The sequence below is a fragment of the Pinus tabuliformis genome, chromosome 8 (genome assembly GCF_031772625.1).
Source record: "Pinus tabuliformis cultivar Carrire ecotype Pingquan chromosome 8, CPIR1, whole genome shotgun sequence".
NCBI classification, from domain to species: Eukaryota; Viridiplantae; Streptophyta; class Pinopsida; order Pinales; family Pinaceae; genus Pinus; species Pinus tabuliformis.
Genome location: NC_142294.1, coordinates 251,431,848 through 251,457,081, shown reverse-complemented (window position 1 = coordinate 251,457,081; position 25,234 = coordinate 251,431,848).

The following is a 25,234-nucleotide window of genomic DNA, read 5'->3' as shown; positions in this document are numbered from 1 at the left end:
AGATCAAACTTGGTCTTCTTTTCTGGTGCTTTGCGAACCCACTCAGCTTCTTTAGGTTGCTTCCCCTTATCCTCACAAGTCGTCGCTCCACTCCGAAACACAATATTTACGTTAGGATCTTCTTCGCAAGGCTCAACCCTCATCATCTACAGGTTCTAAGTTGGTTGCAGAGGCCATGCCCCCTTCTCACGTATCTTAGCTAATAATATAGGGCAATCCTTTGTCACATGGTGAAACTAGGTACAATAACAACATGACAGATGTGTCAGATTCAGGCAGTCTCATGCATCGCGTCTTGGTCCTCCATAGTTGTATCAAATAACCTACACCAGACATCTACTAGGTCCTCCTCCACCTCGGCCTCACGCTCCTCCAACACCTTGGTCTAGAGGCCACGTTTCTTCCTACACCCTGTATGAAGGTGTCCTACCCATCATTAATTCGTAACTACGACAACTGCGCTTATCATGTCCCACTAATTGACAGAAGTTGCAGAAGAGTTGTTGTAGTGTCTGTTCGAATTTCTGCAGCAAGTGGTAATTGTCTATCACATGTTTCCTAGTGACTTGACAGATAGAACACCATAGTGTGGGCCCTGCACTTGGCCCTGCTATAGCTTCCATCCTTAGAGGCATTGGTCCCCCTGCTGCAACATAATTTGTGAAATCTAGACAATGAAATTTGTCATGCCTCTGGATTTTTCACTTCAGGCACCAAACTTATTCACACACCTCGGGCTACAATGTTCTATCTTTCTTCAAAATCAGCAATTCTAGGCAAAGGTTCTGCAACTGCACATGAATCTTTTGAACCCCCAGATTAGCATCTTGTGTTGGTGTCTCGTGCAATCTCATCGTGATTTCGAGAGCTTCTTCCTGGGTCCCAATATTATGTTGTGATAGTGCATCCCTTAGATGAGGTAGGAGTGAAGCGACAAACCATTCGCGGTGCTGCCCATTAGTCAGATTCACATTAGCCTCATGGATCGTACACTTCAATCTTTGATCCAAATCCCAGGGCATCTCACTAGGCTTCATCATGATTTTTTTGAATCCCACAATTGATTGCGCCTTAGGCTTAGGTCTACGAAATTCCTTATTTAGCATAGTTTGGATATCTTCCAACACAGACATCGGATTATCATTGCAGTACATAATGTACCATGTTAGTGCGCGGTCCTGCAAAGCAGTAGCCACCATTTTTTTCTTCATTTGATCATCCATGATACCTTGAGCTTCCCATACAGCGTTTGCGACCAACCAAAACTGGCCTAGATCTTCATTTCCCACGCCTTTGAACATAGGTATCTTTATGGAGTTCACCATATTGAATGGTGGTGGAGGTGGCAGTTGTGTGGGTGAGGGTGTAAGCGATGGGGGTGAGGATGGAGGTGGTGTGGGTGGATGGGGAATTCACAAGAGCCCTTGCTTTATCAATGGAATAGCGCTCTGCAGAGAAGCTTGTGCTGCTCCCTTGTCGTCAATCAAAGGAGGCTCAATCAGTTGGCTATATTCAGGGCCCTTTCTTCCTCTGTCCCTAAAAGTCCTTCCACTTCGTGTAGCCCCAAACATCAAGGTAATTGCATAACCTTTTTTTCACACAATAGCATCTTAATCCAAGAATTTAACAATTTTAAATAATTACCTCACGGCCCTTTGAAGAAGTGGGGCTCTGCTTCACTATAACAGACCGAAGTATTGACATGAACTTTGTCACAAATCCTCCTATGATACGATCAAGCCAATGATCGACAGTGCTTGCAATCTTATCTTTAGAGGCTTCTACTCTGGGGTCCAAAGAACTAGACCGTCAAGCATGGTAGAAACCACCTAATTACAAGTCAATGAGGTATATCATTAATAGACATGAGGGGACCCACCAATGATGAAAATGGATCCCAATGTACCTAGTACAATCCACTAAGTGTGAATAGATGAGATGATATCGAACACTCATAGATTCGACCGATCAAAATTCAATGATGTAAACTCGTTGTTGATTGTGAGGAAACCTGCCACTAAGGTTTGCAAGCTCCAAGGTACTACTAGTTCTTAGATCAAGCTCCTGGATAATGAGTTGAAGTTGATAGGAGAAGATTTGTCGAATGATGTCCTTGATGTATCCCCCATCAAATTACTTGGAAAAAACTGATTTGAAATCTTGGGCAAACTTGTAAATTCTATGCAAGCTCCCTCATTAGTTAAAATTATGTTTAGGATCGTCTCATTTACTCGGTTATGCAAGAGGTTTATGTGTCAAGTTTTATGTCTTTTATGTGCATGATTAATGAGTTAATTAGTTGATTAAAAACAAATGTACAAAAAATGAAATTGCAGAAAAAATACACAACAAAGTCATACACACAGCTGATAAAGGAGTTCATCCCATCCTCTTAGGCTACATCTCCTTGGATCTCCTTCAATGGCTAGGCCCTCTTGGAATTATTTGGTCAAATGTCTAATTACAAGCATCTTCTACACTCCAATTCATTTTCAAACTGTACCATTAGGTTCAGAGGACCCAGAAACCCCAAAAATGACTATTAGATCTCTGAACAATGACTATGGCTGAGTTGGGCATGACCTCCTTCTTTGGTGGCCCTAGGCTTTCCTAAAATTCCCTGTGGAAACATCACCTATATAAATATTCTATTGCCTCTGAAACCTATTCCATTATCTTCCAAAGGTTGAAATCATCCAAAATTGACTATTCATTTTCAAAATTGGTCAAGATATGCTTGAATCAATGTTTCCCTAGGAAATCTCGCTAAAACTGGAGAAGATTCCAATTAGCACCGTCAAAATTGGAAATTCTGTTGAATTTGGCATGCCTCCAAAACTACTGCCAACCTTAAAAAACAAATTAATTAATTTAAATATGGATTATCCGCACTAAGTGCGCTTATCTATTAGCGCTAGCCCATGGTTATGTTGAGTGGTATTTGGTGAGGGGTCTGGCCTGGGGGGTTGGCTCCCTCCGCTCCACCGTCAACACCGATGTCGGCATAAATGAAGTTTCATGGTCTCCATTTAACAATTTTGTCCATGGTCCAATAGTATGCAACGAAGATTGGGAGGGGGAGGTCATGGGTTCGACCTGTTGTCCGCCCATTCATTAATACATTTTTCCATACAAATATATATCCACAATCTATAAATTTGACCATACCATATCATTTAAAATGCGCCATTATAGTTTGGAATTATATATGTGGAGTTGTGTATATATATATATATATATATATATATATATATATATATATATATATATATATATATATATATATATATATATATATATATATATATACAATTTCCACATAATATTCATCATGAACTCACAATTCCACCTTGGAGGACATTCGACAATTTCACCTTCAGACAACCACACTGGTGAATTCTAAAGTGACACTTGTCACAACCTCATTGGGAAAATACTGAATAAGATTACCATCATGCTCACTGTACTGTCATGTCATCATTCTGTCATGTTCTCCAATTTTTTTAGTTTGATTTTAGACTTTTGTGATCCATACTGATTTTGATAAATTCTTTTGGATTAATCACATCATGAGTTTTTGGTCGATGTTTCAAACCATCTAATGTGGTTCATCATCAGGAGAAAGGTGAAAAAAATCAGCCAGTCAGAATATTTAAATAAAAAGGATGCATCTGTTCTAGAGTTAGTCATTTGGAAATAACTGTTATGAATTAACCTTTAAAAAATAACTTGTGGGGTTGCGATAGGATCTCCTCTTTCCCCTATAGTTTCCTACTTGTTCATGGAAGATATTTAGAGAAAAGCTTTATCCTCTACTCCACTCCACCCCAAGTGATGGAAGAGGTTTGTTAACGATACTAATATCGTGTGGTCGCATGGTCATGAAAATTAACTTTGTTTCTCAACCATCTTAATTCCCAATCTGGCTCCATCAAATTCACGATGGAAATGGAGGTAGATGGATGTCTACCTTTTCTTGATATCCCCTCTCTATATTGGATGATGGTACTATCTCTCACGGGGTTTTTTGCAAGAAAATGCACATAGAACAATATCTTCATTCAAGTTCTCATCATTTTCCAACACAAAAACTTGGGGTTCTCAACACCCTTGCGACCCATGCTCTAAGAATTTCTTATGAGATTCACTTAGAAGAGGAAAAATCTCATCTTCTAAATTTTTTTGAAAATAACATCTATAGCAGGAAACAAGGCCTCAAATATTTTCTAAGGGCTAGTAAATAATCAAATGTTAAACCTTCTCGTGATGATACAATCTCCAGTTTTCAACTTCATTTTATTCAAGGGACCACTGATAAGATTTCTCATATCGTAAAAAAGAACAAAGTTTCTGCTACCTTCAAACCCCTTAATACCATTAGAAATTCTCATAGATCCATCAAAGACCCTGTAAACCCTAAAGACATGAAAGGGGTCTACTCCATCCCATGTTCTTGTGGGATTCCCTACATTGGGGAAACAGGTTGCTCCATTAACCAGAGAATCCAAGAACATGCAGCAGATGTTAAGAAAAATTGCTCTCGTTCCTTGACTTTAGCTGAACATGCAATGAAATCCAATCACCATGTCTTCATCAAGGATTCCTGGGTCATCACCAAGATTGATCACTTCCATCATAGGAAACTTCGAGAAGCCATTGAAACTGAAAAATGTGCTATTAATCTTAAAAGGGACAATGGTTGGAAGTTAAGTAGAAGTTGGATCCCCACCCTCTTTTCATCATTTTCTTTTTTAACAAATATAATAATTAATAATTGATTATTTTTATTTTTATATTGTAGTTTATATCCTCTTTGACCTCCCTATTAGAATATTATCCAATCTTTTAATATAATAATATTTAAATATAATTGTTGAATATTATTCATTTTTAATAATAACCGTACTAAACTTATTTTTTATTATATATTTACAAATATTCAATTCTTATTATATTATTAAATTAATCTAACTAATTTTGAATTCAATATTATTTTAATTAAAAATATTAATAAATTAAAATATAACATAACAAAATAATAATAAATTTATTCAACTAATTTTTTAACGGCTAATTCATAACAGTTATTTCCTAATGGCTAACTCTGGAACAGATGCATCCTTTCTATTTAAACATTCTGACTGATTGATTTTTTCACCTTTGTCCTGATGATGAACACAATTATATGGTTTGAAACGTCGACCAAAAACTCATGATGTGGTTAATCCGAAAGAATTGATTAATTTTTTTTTAGTTGTTTAGGAAAACGAACACCATGTCTTTTCTCCTTCAGCCGGACTCAGTTTTCAGTGAAATGAATTGCATTTTGATTGTATTGATGAGACAGACGTAGTCATTTAGGTTTTTATCCAATATGAGAACTTTGATTTTTGAGCTAATTTTGCCCCCTAGTCTTGATTCTGATCACTCCTTCACACTGACGAGCTTTTGGACCCACAAAAGTTGGTTATATGATGAGAGTTGAATACTCTTCTCCTTCCCAAGTTCTATAAATTGATTCTACTTGAAAGGTCTCCATGACAACCACTTGGGTACACTGACATGCCTTTCATTGCAAAAGGCTATGTCCCTAAACCACTGTTCTTCTTTTGTTGCTGATCCAATCCAACACTTCTTGGCTACTTCTTGACTGATTATACAGCCTGTTGTACCAAAGTGATCCCTCTGTGCTTAGAAAACTAACTGATAGCCTTCCCACTGAGAATCATGTTCCTCCTTTGCAACACATGCATTCGATGCAAGCTTCTTCTTGGAAACCACTTTTCCAAGCTAAGCGCGTCTAAGTGAACTACAACAATGAGTTCTAGTATTTGTAACAACAAGAAAAGAAATGACCATTCTTTTACCTCCATGGTTCAAAATTCCACATCTGGAAGAATGCATTCACCATCTCTTTTGCTTCTTGGCATCAACACAAAACAACGGTCTTCCATGACTGCAAACTTTTTGGCATCTTCTCCACTACTACTTCTTGCCTCTATCATCGTTCATTTCAATATGCTTCTCATGTCATGATTTTAGAATTAAGGGTAAGCATGAGAATCTTGCTCAAGAATGGACCTTCCACAATCCTGTAACATCTTGTCACAAGAAACACTCATTAACTGGAAAAACAAATTATGCAATAAATTTTAAATCGACAACCTCTTGCTTTTCTCCTTCAAAGAAACAATTACCACAACATGTAACATCACCATGTACTCTTCCATATTGGTGTACAAAATATCAACTCACACAATCAACAAAACATCATCGACTAAACATAAGTCGATAAACATTATTCTTCAAGCAACTGACTTTGAAGTCAAGAAAATGCATGTACAACAACTTACACGATTCTTTGCATAAACAACAATAATTTCACATCAGATGCAATAATACATAAACAAATATCCCTTTCATCCTTGGAGATAAAATCAACTCTTCCAAGTCGATATGACATACATGCGACAACAGTCAACACAGGGCTCCACTCATGCATGTATCTAATTTCATTATTCACACACACGCAAACTATCTTGTATGTATATAATTCTTCAACTCTCCCTCAAGTACAACGCAAGTACAATAAGACCAAAAACATGTATGGGTACATAAGATCTGAATTGAAAAATTTGTTGCAAATGAAGTGAGTAACATACTCAACTTTCACACACCTTCAGGGAGAAAATATGCAACACCAAGAATGAAAAACTTGCTGCAAATAAAGTGAGCAACATACACCACTTTCACACACCTTGCCTGTGAAAATATGCAACATCAAGAATTACTTCAAAAGAAATGCATTCACATACAAACTTGTAACCACAAATTGCCTTCTTTGCTACATTAAAATGAGTCAAATAGAACTCCACATTCAACATCTTGCATCATACAAGTTGCAGCATACTTTCAATAGAAAAGTAATGCATTCATAAGGAAAAGAAATGAACTTTTAAGGCAAAGAATTGCATCTATCAAAAAAATAAATGAAATCCTTACTTGGATAGGAAATCAAACCACTTCTTACCAAAATATTTCAATGGCGATTCCTGCAGCTTCTCATCATCTTGTGAATCATATTGACCCACATCAACTATGGAATCTCCTTTTCCATTCTTCCATAGTATCTCTCCACCTTCTTCAAATGTCGTGGATGAGTTGTTGGATGCAAATTCCAACATTTGTCTATGAGATGACCTTGCTTATGGAAATAAGTGCGAGTCAATTGCATCTTCTTTGCAACATGGTTTCCATTATCCAATGGACCTCTAGTTTTCTGTCTCTTTTGCTTTGAAATTTTCCTATATCTGGCCATTTTATTCCAACATCTTGAAAAATTATGATTATTCAAACTACGAAAGGAAGTTGAACTTTTTCTCCAATTCTTACATGAATATTTACCATGTCAAACATAATCAAAAGAAACTTGATTAAAGGAAGATTTATACCTTGAACATTCACCTTTGTCACCTTCTTGAGGAGGTGAATTTGAAGAGGCACTAGCTCTCTTTGGAATACCAACAATGGTGTTAATAACATTAAAGCTTTCAACATCCTCTTGTTCATTGAAACCATTGTTTGCATGCTTATGAGCATTTTCTTGCAAAGTGGGAATAAAACATTTGCGTTCCTCATGAACACAAACTTTTCAATCTTGAGGTGATGAACTTAAAACAAAATTTCTTCTTGTAAAACCTCCATGAGCCTCCTTAGCTTTGGAACATTCTCCATCACGTTGTCTATAACCAAGACCCAAATACCTAGGCCTTTCCTCAAAAACAATTGGCTCAAATATACCTTGTGCATGTATGCCTAACCCTTTACTTTCATAACCCATATTCATCCATATTTTGCACCCTATTCCTCTAGTGTGTCTTTCAAAAGCACCAAAACATTCATTTTGAGAGGAAATTGAAGATAAACTTGATTTGCATACCTCTTGTTCATGCACATATTTGGCTAGGGTTTCCTTGGCATCATAGAGTAAGATCTCCATCTCATGCACCTTTTCAAGAAGTGCTTTCTTCTCCTCCTTCATGGCCATGAACTGCTCTTGAAGTATAGTGTTCTCCTTCCTATCTTCAATCATCTCTTGCACCATATCTCTCATGATGAAAAACTCCTGCAACATCTCTTCATCAAAGAATCTTGCTAAGGAAGAGATATTAGAGACATCACTTGTTGAAGCTTCCATAACAAGTGTAATCAATTAAAATATTCACAACAATTCACAAAGCTTCACAAAATTATTTATTGTGATTTTAGAACCAAGCTCTCAATCTTGAGCTTCTCCCTTCAACTTGTACAGACAAACTTGCACAGAGTTATATTATCCTTACACAATTTCAAAATCAATAGCTAATTCTCTAGTTAACCTTGGCAAACCATCTCAGGGTTAAAATAAGCTAAAATTTGCCTCTGATACCACCCTGATCTGAAATCTTGGGAAAACTTGTAAATGCTATGTAAGCTCCCTCATCAGTTAAAATTATGTTTAGGATCATCACATTTACCAAGTTATGCAAGAGGTTTATGTGTCAAGTTTTATGTCTTTTATGTGAGTGATTAATGAGTTAATTAGTTGATTAAAAACACATCTACAACAAATGAAATTGCAGAAAAATACACAACAAAATCATATACACAACTAATAAGGTAGTTCACCCCATCCTCTTGGGCTACATCTCCTTAGACCTCTTTCAATGACTAGGCCCTCTTGGAATTATTTGGTCAAATGTCTAATTACAAGCATATTCTACACTCCAATGGCTTTGAAAATTGTACCATTGGGTTCAGAGGACCCAAAAACCACAAAAATGACTATTAGATATCTAAAAACAGACTCTGGCTGAGTTGGGCATGACCTCCTTCCCTGGTGGCCCTCGACTTCCCTGAACTTCCCTATGGAAAAATCACCTATAGAATTCTTCTATTACTTCTAAAACCTAATCCATTGTCTTCAGAAGGTATAAATCATCTAAAATTGACTATACATTTTCAAAACTTGGTCGAAAATTTCTCAAGATATGCTTCAGTCAATGTTTCCCTAGGAAACCCCACTAAAACTGGAGAAGACTCTAGTTAACACTGGCTAAATTGGAAATTTTGCCGAATTTGGTGCACCTCCAAAACTGCTACCAACCTTAAAAATGGATTAATTAATTTAAATATGGATTACGGTGCTAAGTGTGCTTATCCGTTAGCGTTGGCCCATGGTTATGTTTAGTCAGGGGGCTTCACTAGGGGAGCAACACCATACCACGTGGGCTCATATTAGGGGATATATATTCAGCAAAAAATGACATAATATATTGGGGGATATATAGGGGGAAAGGGGTTTTATATTTACAGGTGTAAAAAATGGAGCTCAAAGTTAATGAAAAAATATAAAGGGTTATAAAGAATGTCAATGAAAAAATGGATACGTACAATATTGAGTGAAATTAGGGGTTTTTTAAATTGGGAACGTTTATTGGGTTAGTATTGGTAGGGGGTTAAATAATCTGATTTTTAGAGGTATTTTCCAATATGTAGTCAAATTTAGGGTATTCTTTAATATGCCACAAACGCACATGATATGCTAGAGGTTCATTGAGTGAATCCCCCATGTGTTTAGTGGTCATATGGTGAGGGGGCTCGCCCATGGGGCTGGCTCCCTTCGCTCCACCATTTGCACCACTGTCACCATAAATGAACCTTTGTGGTCACCATTTAACAAGTTCGTCAGTGTTCCAATTGTATGCAATGGAGTTTGGGAGGGGGAGGTCATGGGTTCGACCCACCCTCTGCCCATCCCTTAATACATTTTGTCATACAAATATATATATGTAGATTTTTGTGTGTGAATATATATATATATATATATATATATATATATAGATATGAGATTAAATCATATAAAATAATATAATATATATATATATATATATATATATATATATATATATATATATATATATATATATATATATATATATTTCTAAAAAAATACAATTTCCACATAATATTCATCATGAACTCACAATTCCACCTTGGAGGACATTGGGCAAATTCACCTTCACATAACCAAACTGGCGAATCCTGAAGTGACACTTGTCACAACCTCATTGGGAAAAAACTGAAGAAGATTCACATCATGCTCAATGTACTGCCATGTCATCATTCTTCCATGTTCTGCAATTTTTTTAGTTGTTTAGGAAAATGAACAAAAAGTCTTTTCTCCATTCGGACTTGATTTTCAGTGGAAAAACTTTTGTTGCAGTCATCTTGATGAGATGGATACATTCGTTCAGGTTTTGAGCCAATCTGAGAAATTTGATTTTTGAGCTAATTTTGGACCCTAATCCAGATTCCGATCACAAACTGAGATGACGTACTCAATGGATGAACTAGAACTAACACATGGATGACAGACTCAAAACGATAAACATGCAACTGCAGATGGTAAGCACAGGCTGATACTTCCCTTGAACACATAATGGCATGACACAAGAGTGACTTTGTAGCATGGCTAATGAGCACCACAATTCTATGCTACTACTACCAATGTACCGGTCCTTATGTGTCAAGAAGATGTTAATGTGACTACATGAGTGAAATTCTATGGCCTTCTAAGTCGATTTCTTATCCTAAGGACTCAGCCACCCATAGTGCTTCTATTAGACCTCTCACGTTAGATAAGCTTGTTGAACTAGTGTATCACCCACCTAACGGTGTAGTCCAAAATTCAACACACAACCCTAATGTGTGGGTTCCCCACCACTATAGTATTGTTTAGGATCTCACCCAAGCACCATGTGCCATGTATGTCCTGGAAGTTTTACACAGTTTCCCTCAGTAATGCAAAGCCTTATTGTCTACTGTTGGGTGCTAACTTTTAAAACTCCTAATTACCTCACATTAATTATCAACCCAGGCAAGTCCTTTTATTCCAAGAGTGCACACAATATGTGCATGCTATGAATCCAGAGAGTAATGCTTTTAAAATGTAATTAAAACTTTGATAGAAGAGTGAATGGATGCATTATAAAACTCAAACCGCAACTGTTAACAGAAATATTACATCTAAGCATCAAGACTTAACCCTCAACTGAAATCGTAATCAAATCTCAAATAAGTAATTCAAATTGAAATGATGTCAACCGAGATTTTAGTAGCAATAACCAATCTCTTTCAGCTGATTCTATCTAAAACACACTCAATCTCAATTAATCAATTCAGATGGAAATGATGTCAACCAAGATTTCAGTACAATAACTAATCTCTTTTAGCTAATTCTCTAATAACCACACTCTTATCATAATCAACAAGATTCAATGTCTTAACTGATAATCAATTTAATCTACAATAAGCACAAAATAGAATTAATTGACAAAGCTGCAAATCACATAAGGAAAGTAACCTGACGTCAATACAGGAAATCAGCGAATAGCAAACAAGATAAACTCGCAGAGAATGGAAAAAAATCAATCCAATCAAACTTGCATGATTTAGAAAGATATAACACAAAGGGTAGCAGTTTAATCCACCAGAGGCCGGGCCCTTATCCACCAGTGAATACTACTGAGCTACTTCGGAGAATAAGAATGAACAACAATGTAAATTATGTATTAACCAATGAACTCAATCCTCATTACAATACGGTCATTTTCCTCAAAAGCATGAGTCTGTAACTTAAAATTACAATCTGAAATAAAACAAAGATCACCCCCTTTTCTCTTACAGTTTACACTTTTATAGTCAAAAAGGGTAAAAGATAAATGTGATCCCTCGGGATCGGGAGATCCTGAGGGATTCACAACTGAATGTTATCTTCTGACATTCTTCTTATTTAGCGTTGATCGTCTTGATTCGTCCTTTGGCCTGACCACAACCAACGCACCTCATTCATCCTTTGTTGGTTTACGTTGTTCTGTCTCTAGGGAACAACAACTGTTCCTTTCGTCGTTTTTCTACATAAAAGGGAATAAGAGTTAGTTATGGTGGCTAATTCTTAATCAAGAGTAGTTCATTCATTTCTTATCATAATCCATCAATATGTTAGTGTATCAGGGCAAAAAAGAGATACAAAAAGAGGAAAAAGGCAATGTAATTGAGAGTAAATACATACCCATTGCATAACTCAACATCTACTATCAAAGGGGTGGATCCCTCATAGTCTAGTTTGATGGTCTTTGATGTTAATATTCCTCATGGTAGACTTTCCCATCAAGTTTCCTCTCATATTTGTGCGCATATCTTTCACAAAAATACTCATTGAAGGGGTATTCTAGCTGTGTTATGTCAACATCATTCTGGAAATATCTCAGTTCTCCACCACTCACTTTGTCTGCTACCAATCTTTAGGAATTTGATGGACATTATTTTTTACCTCAAGAGGTTTTTCCTAAGTTTTCAATCTAGCTAGAGGATAAGACTACCTATGTTGATGTTGATCTCATCGACACTCCCTTGTAATATAACCTACTCCTTGTTCATAGTTATGTTTATACTATGTGTGTTGTTGTGTCTTTGATATTTCATGTGCTTCACTTTCTCCATGAAGGAAAGATTGTCATGATAAACCAACTTGATTATTGTATACTATCGACCAAGCTTACTGATACGAGTAACATTATAAATTTTTTTTGAGATTGTAACAACCTCAGGTTATATTTTCATCTAAAAAGGAAAAAATAAACCAAGTTCATGGGACACATATTCAAAGCTGAATGAAGGGAAAAACATCACAATGGGGGTCAATTATGGTTAATTAATGGCTTTGGAAATTGGAATTGGCATTGGAAAAGGAAATAAATGGAAATTTAATATAAGAAATGAAGGAAAATAGGAGAAAAGGAAGATGAAAAAACAAGAATATGCATGCAAGGGAAAATGGATAGAAAATAAAGGAAAATGACAGAAAAGAGGAAAGGGAAAGGAAGAGACACCAGATATCAATGATAAAAAGGCACTTGAGAAACAATTGAAAGCTTTTGATCATTTTTCATCTTTGAAATCTTTAGTTTTGCAAAGGAAGAAATCGAACTCCAAGAGAGAGAGAACAATCAAGGGAGAAGGAAGCACAAAAAAAGCAAGGGAGCACAAGAGGAAGTTTTGACAACAAAAAGTAAGGGCATAAAATATTTTTGTATTTGTGGGTAATAAAGTGCATGCGTGATTTAGTATGTTGGTATTTTCATGCATGGTACATGAATTCGATTATTTTGTTACTTTTTTGTCATTGGCATGGAATTTTCCTAGATTAACAGTGGTTTCAACCTTTCCTTTCCATTTCCTAGATAGCCATGATGTAGTGGGTTCCCTGTTTTGGTTAAGATTTCAATGGTTCGTAGATTTCAGATCCTAGTGAGGTGGTATCAGGAAAATTGCCAAGGGTCGAGGGTGGAGATTGGAATTCTCCTTGAACTCTTGGTGGATGGGTGGAGACAAGAAAATTCCTCTGGGTATGGTCAATAAGTCAGAGGCATCCAAGATGGTTTGGTTTTGGTGATTTTTGGACCATTTTAGGTGAAATCATTGTGGTGGAGGGTTGACGTGCTTTAACATCTTGAAGCCCTAGTTGGTTCCATTTTGATTTATCCCATGTGACCCCACATTCATACTTGGAATATGGAATGGGCGAGATTGACTGAAAGAGAGACTTAGTTCAACCTAATCTATGGTCAAATGGTACATGAAATTCCCTAACTTGGTTGCCATTTTCATATGGTAATATATGCTATTCTTAAATGAGATCAATGAGCACAAGTTCTGGTTTAGTATATGATTATATGACTGGTTTGTAATGATTTCTTACTGATTAAATGATGGTTGTAGGAATAACATATTTATCATTATGTGATGTACTCTTGTTATGGTTCTATTCCATAGTTTGACATGATCTTGGTTATATATTTGAATGTATGAGCTAACATGTGTCTGTATAGCTAGTAAGAGATGGCGATGAGCCTTCTTGATGATCCTCAGATGATTTAATGAATAAGTGCACGTATATGCATTCATGAGCTATGGGTTCTATGCTTACAACCTCTGTGTTTAAATAATTATCGTATGTATTGGTCTAGTTTGAGTAACTATTGAGTTAAGAACAATGTAAGAAGACTCCTATGGGAAGCTCTAAAAGTTTTGGGAAATATGCCTGGAGGCTATCCCTGAATTTCTGGGACAAAGTCTCGGACATAGGGAACATGGCCTGTGAGTGTGGCTATGGATGTAGGTTGGAATGCTTGTGCATGTAGCTGAAACCTTATCGATGCATGTAGAGCCCTTCATGGGTGTGGCTAGAATAAAAATTTAGTGAAAAGGTATTTCCAACTCAGGGAAAGGTCACTAGTCATTGTTGTCTATCGTCTAAGTGATTAGGTGTCACTAGGAGGTTGCAGAAGGTTATCATTTTACTAGGCCCCACTTCCATAAGTGGAACTTGGTTGTCGGGTCATGTCATAGTAACTCTTAGCTCATGTTTACTCTAGATAGCTTATTAAAATTAGTAAATGTGGGGTGGGGTGTTACAGGGTGGTATCAGAGTGAGGTTGCAGCACTAAACCTTGGGGTAAAAGCTAGTTTTCATACAGGTTTATAGGTTTGGCATGCATGCATGATGGTTAATTGATGTTATATGCATCGTGGTCATATGCATATTGATTACTTTCATTATAGTTGTTTTCATGATGGTTAAGTTCTTGATATTATTACATATCATTATAATTTAGACCACCTTACAGAGATGTAATAAACACCTCTCAGACACATTGAGTTATGATTTTGATTATGTATTCTATTTAGTTTATCTAACATTGTATGTTTGTAGGAAATAGAAGGTCAAGAGAAGAAGAGAAAATTAGTTGAGTAAAGTTCATATGACTCTTTGTTCAAGCCAAAAGAGACATTGGTAGGAAGGGAGAGATCAGTTGCACAACAAGGAGAGGGATATTCTCCTGGTTTGGAAGATACATTGAAAAGTTTGAAGGTAGAAATCGTAAGTTGCAATGTAGATAATGAGATGTTGATTAAGGCATAGGAAAGGCTTGCAAAAGCTAGAGAAAAGAAAGTTGAGGTTGATGCAATCATCCTCCAAATCATTTCAAATTTGTAGAAGCAAGGACAGTTGGGGATCATTCATGAGGACTAATGTTGCGAAGTGCAACAAGAAAGTCTTAATTTGATTTTCCTTGGTAAAATTGAGAAAATTCAAATTTCACATCAGTAGACAACTTGGATGTAATTAGCTTGTGTGACTGGGCTTGTGTCACTTAGTTTACTTAGTAAATTAGAGTTATAGGGTTTTGGTTTCACTTAAGCATGTGTGATTGCTAATTTGTAGCAATCAAGGTCAGTTATTTCTAATTTCTGATGGAACTAGTGGAAGATTAGTTGTGCAGTGGGACAACATTCTAACTTAGTGATCATCTATTTAACTTATCAATCATCCAAAAATAGCTAGTGCATGTAGATAATTCAAGTACTCAAGCTGTGGTGTAGATTCCAAGGCAGTGTAACATAAGTTGTAGACTATTATTGATTGTACAAGTGTTGCATGAAAATAGATGATCAACCTTGGTAATTGCGCAACCAATCGGAGGAAAATTCCCAAATAATAGGGACCTAATTCCTTGGGAGTTGTGCAAAGAAATAAGGGCTCAAGTTGAGGTAGAATTTGACTAATTGTGGGTCAAAGCTTCTCATTAAGTAGAGAGAGAGATTATTCACTTGCAGGTTGTGCTCTTAATGAGCAAGCAATTGTAATACATCTATATTCATTTTATTTAATGCTAGCAGGCTTAAGGGGTTTTAGCAATTTATTTCCCCTAGAAAAATATTGTGCATGTGTGTTATTTCATATTGCATGTCTAAGATTGTTGTTCTAAATTGTGAATTAATCTTTGCGGAACAGTAGAGTAGATTTGTGTCACTTCATTTAGATTAAAACTTCTTGAGAATTTACAATTTTACACCATATTTATACATGGTATCAGAGCAAGATTCACATTAGAATATTCATTTTGATGTTGTTCCTCAGGAGGTTCGAATTTGCAGCTTCAGTGTAGTAGTATTTCTTCAAAGTTGGGAATATGACCTTCAACGGGCTGAGATTAGAGTATGCCTTGGAAGAAAGCTCTAATTTCATTGCATGGAAGGTGTTGTCTTGATGGGCCCTGACCAAGTTCAACATTAAGTAGCCAAGAATATCCCTACACTACTGGCCACTTCGGCATCAATCCACGGAGCGCGGATTGAAGTCTCACTCGAAGCAGTATGGGGGGATGCAAGAACCAAGTTTCTGCACCATGAGATGGTTGTGATGTCTGATATATGTGCTAACCCTTCCTTTGTGCAAACCAATAAGCCCTTTAGGGCTTATCAAAGTATTTCGATTATTCGTCCTTGAAGCCTCCACAAAAGTCTTCAATCATCCTTGGCGTACCCTAAATAGATAGACCAGGAACTTATGTGCCTCTGTAATTACTCTTACTTCTGTATTTACTCAAAATTGCTTAAGTATTGGTTAACTTTAACATGCATTATGATTATCTTCGTGTAAATAGATACTCTTACTTGTGTTCATATGACAAAGTAAAATACATAGATTCATGCATCAATATAGCATTAATTCATAACCCTGGTATTCAACCTAACATAATCACAACATTCATAAAAAAATTAAAATAACACATACACAGATAATTCTAAAATAATTCTCTTTATTGATAAACCCATTTTCTAGTACAAACTTTGATTACCCTATGCACATAGCTGTAGGGGTCCGCGCACTCAACTGCAGACTTCTACCCTAGGCCTTTGCACACTCAGATGCATAGCCTCTTCCTACGCTAATAATCTTCGCTCTTAGCTCTCATAGACCCGTAAACTTACTCAGAACTCTACCAAAAACTTATGTACTTCCTTAGACTCTTCTAAGTCTCCCTTTTTATACAATCCCATGGTCCACGGACCAAGGGCGAATCTCATCAAGCTGACATAAACTATCTAAACTAAGGGCAAAAACCCTTTTTCACCATTTACATATTGGTGCTCCATGACCAAAAAATGCAGAGACTTCACATTCTTTACACAAAACTTGGGCGCTTAGCCCCAAAACTTTGGATTTTAACCCCAAAATTGACCCCAAGGGACCCGTTCCCAATAGGCCCCCAACACAAACATGATGACTCACCATCGATTCACTTTGATGGCATGGAGATCTTGTCATGAAGACCTCCCAGCTCCACCTATACCACTGCAACTTCGTCGGTGCACTCTGTTTCTGCTTGCTTCACTTGCTCAACCAACTGCTCCGTCGCTGGCTCTGCGTTGTCTACCTGTATTTTCTGTTGTGTCGCCTGCAGACTAGACAATTTCACTTCAATGGAGGCAGTGCATACATAGGCCTCCTCTACCTAAGGTCCTAATCTAAACTTGAGTATTGTCTCCTTGTGCTAAGCTACATCCACCTGTTCTTTCATCGCTTTTTCTTCCTGCAGCTTTGCTAACCTTTCTGTAATGGCGACAGTGTGCACCGTCGCTTTAACCTCATCATATTTTTGCTGCAACTCCTGTTATAGACATTTCTAGGCACTGCAACCCCAATCATAAATGTCCATAAACCAAGGGCTCCTAAGTCCCTAAAAGTGTTGTTCCAACCCCTAAAAGAACAAGGTCAGCTGATTACATCATCTCCCAGAAGTTCTCCATGAAAAACTACTCAGAACTGGTCAAAACTGGACCATCTCTCCTGCTCCACGGACAAAGTGCGATGCATCCCACCTAAATACACACAAGAGGTGCGATGCATACTGAAAAACCCTTCTATGGGGTGCGATGGGTGAGAGTGGACAAATGGCAGAGGCAGTATGCGAGGTGGAGGATCATAGAATCTTCCAGAAACTTCTCCTGTGACACTTTCCTCTCTGAATTCGACCAGGGATGAGTAAGAGATCATCATTCTCCAAGTGGAATCAAGAACTATCAGAGAGACGACACTAGTCAGATCTCAGAAGCTGACTCATCCCCCTTGCAAACATCTATATATGGATCCCTCATCCCAGAGATCTAGAGGCTGGAATTTTGTATCTTGTAAGGAAGTGCTGCTGGTTTCTTGGTGCAACATCATAGTGTTGGGTGATCTAAGATTTTCATGAGGTGAAGAAGGGTTTCTTGCTAAGAGGATGATGCTGGGTCAGAATTATTGGTTGTAATCCTCTTTGCTTTTCTTGATATCAATAAAGCTATTCAAGCTTTCCTCCACATTCTTGTATGTTTGATGATATATGCTTGTGTGTGGTCAATATATATCTGATCCTATATTGTTTATGATAGTAGATCTCTGTTCTTGGATAGTGTTATGCTGCTTTGATTCGATAGGTGCTCTTTGAAGCTGGGTAGATGAGGGAGCGAGTGGCAAAGATCTATCAGAAGGGAGAGGAATCAAGCAAGGAGTCAAGCACAAGACAGAGGTTGGTCTCCTTCTTTCCCCTCTTATCTACTTCTGATAAAGGAAAACAAAAGTAGTTTTAGTTTGTTTGTTTCTAAGGTAGCTATCACCCTTAGTGGGACTAGCAGCTCTACATAGACACTAGATTTCCCGATAACAAAATGGCGACTCCACTGGGGAAACGTTAGCTTGTTTACTTTTCTATATTTGTTCGTTTTACAAACTTACAAATGGAGCCTGAAGTTGAGCCAGGTAGCCTTCGAACTACATTTGCTATGCAAATGCAAAGTAGATAAATGCCACTTCAGTCTATCTCCGGGTTTTGTTTATAAACTGAACAATTGATTTGTAAACATTCTAATTGCCCTTGTGTTGGCTCTAGTAACCTCCTTAGATCCACCCTTGTGATTTTTTTACTGGTTATCACTTGCTCGGCTTAAATCCCTGAACTGAGCTGCAAACTGTGACCCAGAACCTAGTTGAAGTCTCGTCCCTGGACCATCGCACTGTCTCTTCTTTGGAATCTGGATGCATCGTACTTCCTGAGTGTAGTAGGTGCACTGCATCTCACTTTCCCTATGTTACTGGTGCACTGATCAGACAAGACCTCTTCTAATCTTAGATTTTGGTTTCTGTGTTCACTATTTTCAGCTCTATTCAGGAGTTTTGTTGTCTGTAATCAGTATACCTCTGTTGGAAACCCCCTTGCCATTATTCCGCCTCTATTGTGCAAAGAATTGTAAATGTTTTTATGTATTTTGAGCCATTTTCAGTTCTCTTTTACAAAGAAGTAGCGTAATTGAACTGTCGTTTCTTGATTTGAAAGTGTCGCAAGTGTCGTTTTTAGTCATAGAAGAGAATATGATTGTTCTTGATAGTCGATTACACTGTTACTCTTGTATTTTGATTTGAATTAGTAGTTTTTCAAGTATCGAAAGCAAGTTTTCAATTCTAAATCGCAAAGTGTCGTCATTGTCTTCATTTTGTCTTGAAAAGAAGCTTGTTAGTAATGTCGCTTTGAAAAATAATTCAGATTTGCGCTTAGCTTTCTTTTTATCATTCACACATTAAGAAGGCTGAAAAAAAATACATGCATGTGCATTTGCATTTGGACTGTTGTTGGTTTGATTTAGGACAGTGCATATAGTGTGTGCTCTCTGCTCTATGTTGAAAGAATATCGTCTCTCTTTCCTTAGTAGCTAGGATTTTCAATGCAAAAATAAGATTAAACGATTGTTTATCATCTTAGATTGCATTTTAGGAATTGTACATCTACATCACGCGGTGAACCTGGAAGGGAAATTTCTTAAGCAATATCAACTCTAAAATAAATTTAATGAACCTAAAAACGCTTTGGAACCTAATGCACAACATATAGAAGTCTAAGCTAGAGACGTATTCCGACGTCGTAAAGCCTGGTAACTGTTGTTTTCATTGTTGGTTGGGTAATTCCTCCACTTTGAGACGACAAGTGCCAGTACGGACATGTGCTCCCACGTACTGTCGAGTATATATTGGGAGACCACAATAGGCTTTATCCTTTATCCATAGGAAGCCGTGTCTGCCGCCCTATCAATCGCAATGCAATGAACACAGCATTCGGGAAGATTGACTGCCGTACCATAAAAATTATTCTACAGTTTTGCGATTGGTTTTGTAATCCCTCTACCTAGATTTCCAGAGTAGTCTCTTTCGTTCCTTTTCAGACTCCTTAAAGGAAAAGGTCCATCTGAGCACTTGTCACTTCAGGCTCATTAAAACTCGAAGGCAACTAGAGTCATCTTTTGTTTTTTCTCGACTCTTAAAAATTGAAAAAACAAGTTGTGTCAAAGCATCTAAAATTTATTTTAATCGGAATAAACATCACCTTTCCTACGTTGGTCTTAGGTTGAGAAAAATGGAGTCCACCAACCAAGGAGTTCCCTTTGGGGAAAATCCTAGTCCTTTCTCCTCTTGGGGAGATGTTGGTGCACCTCATATGGCCACATTGTCACTTCCACGATTGATGATTGGTTTTCTTGTATGGCTCTTCTCAACCTCTGTCATTCAGAATACCATAATTCCTGAGCAATCAAGTCAGCAACTAAATGATACCAGAGTTACCCCCCAACCATCTACTTCGTCCAATTCTCCCTCTCCTCCTTCCTCTTCGCTTGATGAAACTGGTAAAGCCAAAAATCAAGTAACTGAGAAGAAGAAGGAGAAGAAGAAGAAAGAGAAGAAGAAGAAGGATCCAAAAGCGAAAAGGGGCAACCAGGCATCGTCTAGCGAAAATCCACACACTGCACCGTCGAGGCCTAAATCGCCATGTGTCATTTGCAAAGGAGACCACTATCATCGAGATTGTCCTTGCATCCCTCAGATCTTAAGGGACTGGTCTCCTCGTTTGCACAATCTGGTGTCATCAACCTCTGACGATCATGTTGAAAATACACCGTCAACTAGTGAAAATGAAGTCCCTGAACAAAAAGGAAAATGTAAATTTCCTTGTAAACTGTGTGAAGGCGATCACGCTGTCGACCATTGTCCCTTCTTAGACGAGGCTAAAAGAGTTTTGGACGACCGTCCGGTTTCACCATTATGGCTTCCTCCTTGATATAAGAAACTCTTACCAAGTCCGTCACTAGTTGAAAATCCAGCTGACACGCCATTGTGGTCAGCCAAAGCATCTATCATTGAAGATGAACCCTTTGAATCCATACCTGACGAAAGTCAAAAGGTCGAGGTGGCAGTTGACCCGGTCGTGCCTTCAGAAGGTCCATCTTGAGATGATACAGTCACCGGAGAGAACAAGAACGACACCGTTCAAATTCTCTTCGTAAGCACAGACCCCGACGAACATAGGGGCAGTCTACCCATTCCTTTACTGCAGGAAGGAAGTTCGTCAGAGTCATATCCAATCGTCTATTCGGTCCCACCTCTAAGAAACCTAGTTGTTTCCTTCGATTGGAATCTACTAGGCAGACCCCGCTTACCGGCTAGTGTACCATTTCGAATCATTGGTCAAATATATAGAATGGTACTGGCCGGTACCATCATAGATGAAGGGGCTTCTGTGAGTATCCTTTCCTCAACTTCTTGGAAAGCGCTTGGTTCACCATCGCTTTTGCCTGAAATGAGAAATCTAACAGGATTTGACAAAGGAACCAGTCGACCGTTAGGGATCCTTCCCAATGCGCCGATAACATTGAGAAGGAAAACCGTTCACATGAATGTAATGGTAGTCCAAGGACCCCTAGATTATAATCTACTCCTTGGATGTGACTATATTTATTGCATGGGAGCCATTGTCTCCTCACTCTTTAGAGTAATGTGTTTTCCGCACGAAGGAAGAGTGGTCAAGCTCGTAGACCAGCTTTCATTCCCTAGTTCACACATAGCAAATAGTCAAATACCATCCCTGAATGGTCCTTTCATGCAAGGAATGTCTCATCAATCCCTAGTCCGTCCACCTGATGAGCGTGACTGATTCAGAGGACATGATTGAAACCCAGGGAGCATGCACCCTGGTCTGTTTCGACAGGAAAACCTTGGGTATAGAGTAGGTTTCCGCGGAGGATATATGACTAGTTTGACACACCCGTCCGTTTAGGAAAATGGGATTAGACTGGAATAAGATTCCCTCGTCAAAGTTATGTGAGTGGAGGCGACTGCGCCATTCACCTTTGTCTATTTCGGTAGACATCGCCGAGGAAGTGTTTTGTCTGCAGTAAAGATAGGGCAATCTTTGGTAACCTGGAAAATTTTCGCTATACCTGGGGGCATGCAAACCTTTTGGCATGCAAGCAAAGAGTGACCATTTATTTTTTTAAATTTGTAGGTCCTCTAACCCTCTAAACTCGTAGGATTGGTCGTTTCCTAACTTGCACAAAGAAAGGATGTGGGGCAAAGCTTTGAAAAAATGCCATCTTAAATGAGACATCCTTATTATACGACTGGATAGAGCAGTTTTAACGCGGAATTCAAGCTCGTTAAAAAATAAACATAAGAAATGAGCAGTTTTAACGTGGAATTCAAGCTCGTTAAAAAATAAACATAAGCAATGAGCAAACGTTCCCCCAGAGTTTAAGCTCATTAAAAAATGAACCAATTTCCGGTAAATAACCATCGTGAATGCATTATCATCAGCCTTTGAATCCTTGGTCATGTTCTCATCATCACCTCCAGTCTATATTGGCCGATCATTCACCTCCATTTGATTGTTTACCTTTTTTGAGGAACAACTGTGAAAAGTGATACAGTTAGCCATCCTTGTGACACTGCCGTGATTGGAAAATTCCAAACCTTACCTGGAATTAGCTTCTACCCGAATTTATCACACATTCCTCAAAAAACGAGTCTCCTTTACGCTCTTTTCAACTGACTCATAAAATATGAAAAGATTGCCAAGCAATTGGCCTCTCCAACTCATTAAAGTGACCGGAAGTGCTATCCCTCCTCTAGATTTTAATATTTTTGGACTTGAGGGATTATTACAGAAAAAGATCGAGCGCTTGTTTTGTGCGGCTCGTTAAAATTACCGAAAATTCATCCCTTTTGTATTATTTTATACTTTTTCGGACTTAAGGGATTATATGATGAAAGAGGATTGTTGGAGTTTTCTTTATGTCCCTTTTCAGACTCTCTAAAAATTGAAAAGGACCGAGTTATCTTTGTCGTTAAACTCGTTAAAACCAAATAGCGACAAACTTGTCCATACAGACAAGAACGAGTTTCACTATCACTAGGCTCGTTAAAACATAGCGATGGGTTCGCCCGAAGGGAAAATTATAAAACAAGCATATGTTATCCTCCTCAAGCTTGACAAAAATAAAGAGGTACTGGTCAACAATGACTGGGGAAAAATTGGGAAGAAAACTTGAAGAAACTTTATTGGTAGCAAGTTGCTCTTGAACACGACACTTTCACTCCGCATCCGAGTCGGGTTGGGTTGTTCCGTTCACTGGTCATATCACCTTTGGTCCATCACACCATCCACATTTGGGGTTAACGTTACCAATCCATCATGTCAGTGTCGCCGGTATGTTCTAGAGAAGTCGCTCAGAGAATTCACCTGTGTCTCATCAGCTACAATACATTCACGCTCCATTCTTTCATGACCGCCACCCTGAACCTTATATCATCAGATCGTTTTCACCTCCATTAAAATCATTTGCTCCATTTCGTGTCATAGATGTGGGATTCATTAAGGCCCTCCTATGACGGATCACTTCTTGTTGACATCAGCTCATTATCCAGGAAGTCAATCTAGGAACAACCCTTTCAGTACTTTGAAGCTTGCATGCCACAATGGCAAGTTTCTCACTTCCGGCGACAGGTTTACATCATTGGCCTTCGACCAAAAGATTTTGCATGGTGTTTGATGCCAAATCCCTTTTCACACCGTGTGAATTGTACTGTAGTACCTTGAGGGTCATCATCATTATCGGTGATTCCTTTCGTGCCTGTTAACAGCTTACATCATTAGCTAGTAATCAGGCGATGTCTTTCCATGTTCGACTTCAGAACATCTCTCACATCGATCGACTTGTACTTTGAGTGAAGATCGAACGAGATTGAAGACCCAGGATCTAGTTTCATCCATCTGAGCTGTGATATATATTCAGGAAAATAAAAACATCAAATGTACATCATTGCTGCACAGATAATCATCCAATCTAAGGGATGATGGCTCTACCAGAATCATCAGTCTGCACACAGACGATTGTCTGTCCTATGTACATGAAAATGAATTTGTAAAGCTGAGCATGGGAATGCTAACTCAGCCAGATCATGAAAATATTATGAAGGTAATGTATTGTATTGTATCTTATTACAGGTCACCTTTCAATCTCGAAAAACTTCGGATCCTCATGATAAAGCATTTCACTCGACATCAAAAGATTAACGACCTCATGCTTTAGGGGGCAACTATTATAGACATTTTTGGGCACTGCAACCCCAATCATAAATGTCCATAAACCAAGGGCTCCTAAGTCCCTAAAAGTGTTTTTCCAACCCCTAAAAGAACAAGGTCAGCTGATTACATCATCTCCCAGAAGTTCTCCATGAAAAACTACTCAGAACTGGTCAAAACTGGACCATCTCTCCTGCTCCACAGACAAAGTGCGATGCATCCCACCTAAATACACACAGGAGGTGTGATGCATACTGAAAAACCATTCTATGGGGTGCAATGGGCGACAGTGGACAAATGGCAGAGGCAGTATGCGAGGTGGAGGATCATAGAATCTTCCAGAAACTTCTCCTGTGACACTTGCCTCTCTGAATTCGACCAGGGATGAGTAAGAGATCATCATTCTCCAAGTGGAATCAAGAACTATCAGAGAGAGGACACTAGTCAGATCCCAGAAGCTGACTCATCCCCCTTGCAAACATCTATATATGGATCCCTCATCCCAGAGATCCAGAGGCTGGAATTTTGTATCTTGTAAGGAAGTGCTGCTGGTTTCTTGGTGCAACATCATAGTGTTGGGTGATCTAAGCTTTTCATGAGGTGAAGAAGGGATTCTTGCTGAGAGGATGACGCTGGGTTAGAACAATTGGTTGTAATCCTCTTTGCGTTTCTTGATATCAATAAATCTATTCAAGTTTTCCTCCACATTCTTGTATGTTTGATGATATATGCTTGTGTGTGGTCAACATATATCTGATCCTATATTGTTTATGATAGTAGATCTCTGTTCTTGGATAGTTTTATGCTGCTTTGATTCCATAGGTGCTCTTTGAAGCTGGGTAGATGAGGGAGCGAGTGGCAAAGATCTATCAGAAGGGAGAGGAATCAAGCAAGGAGTCAAG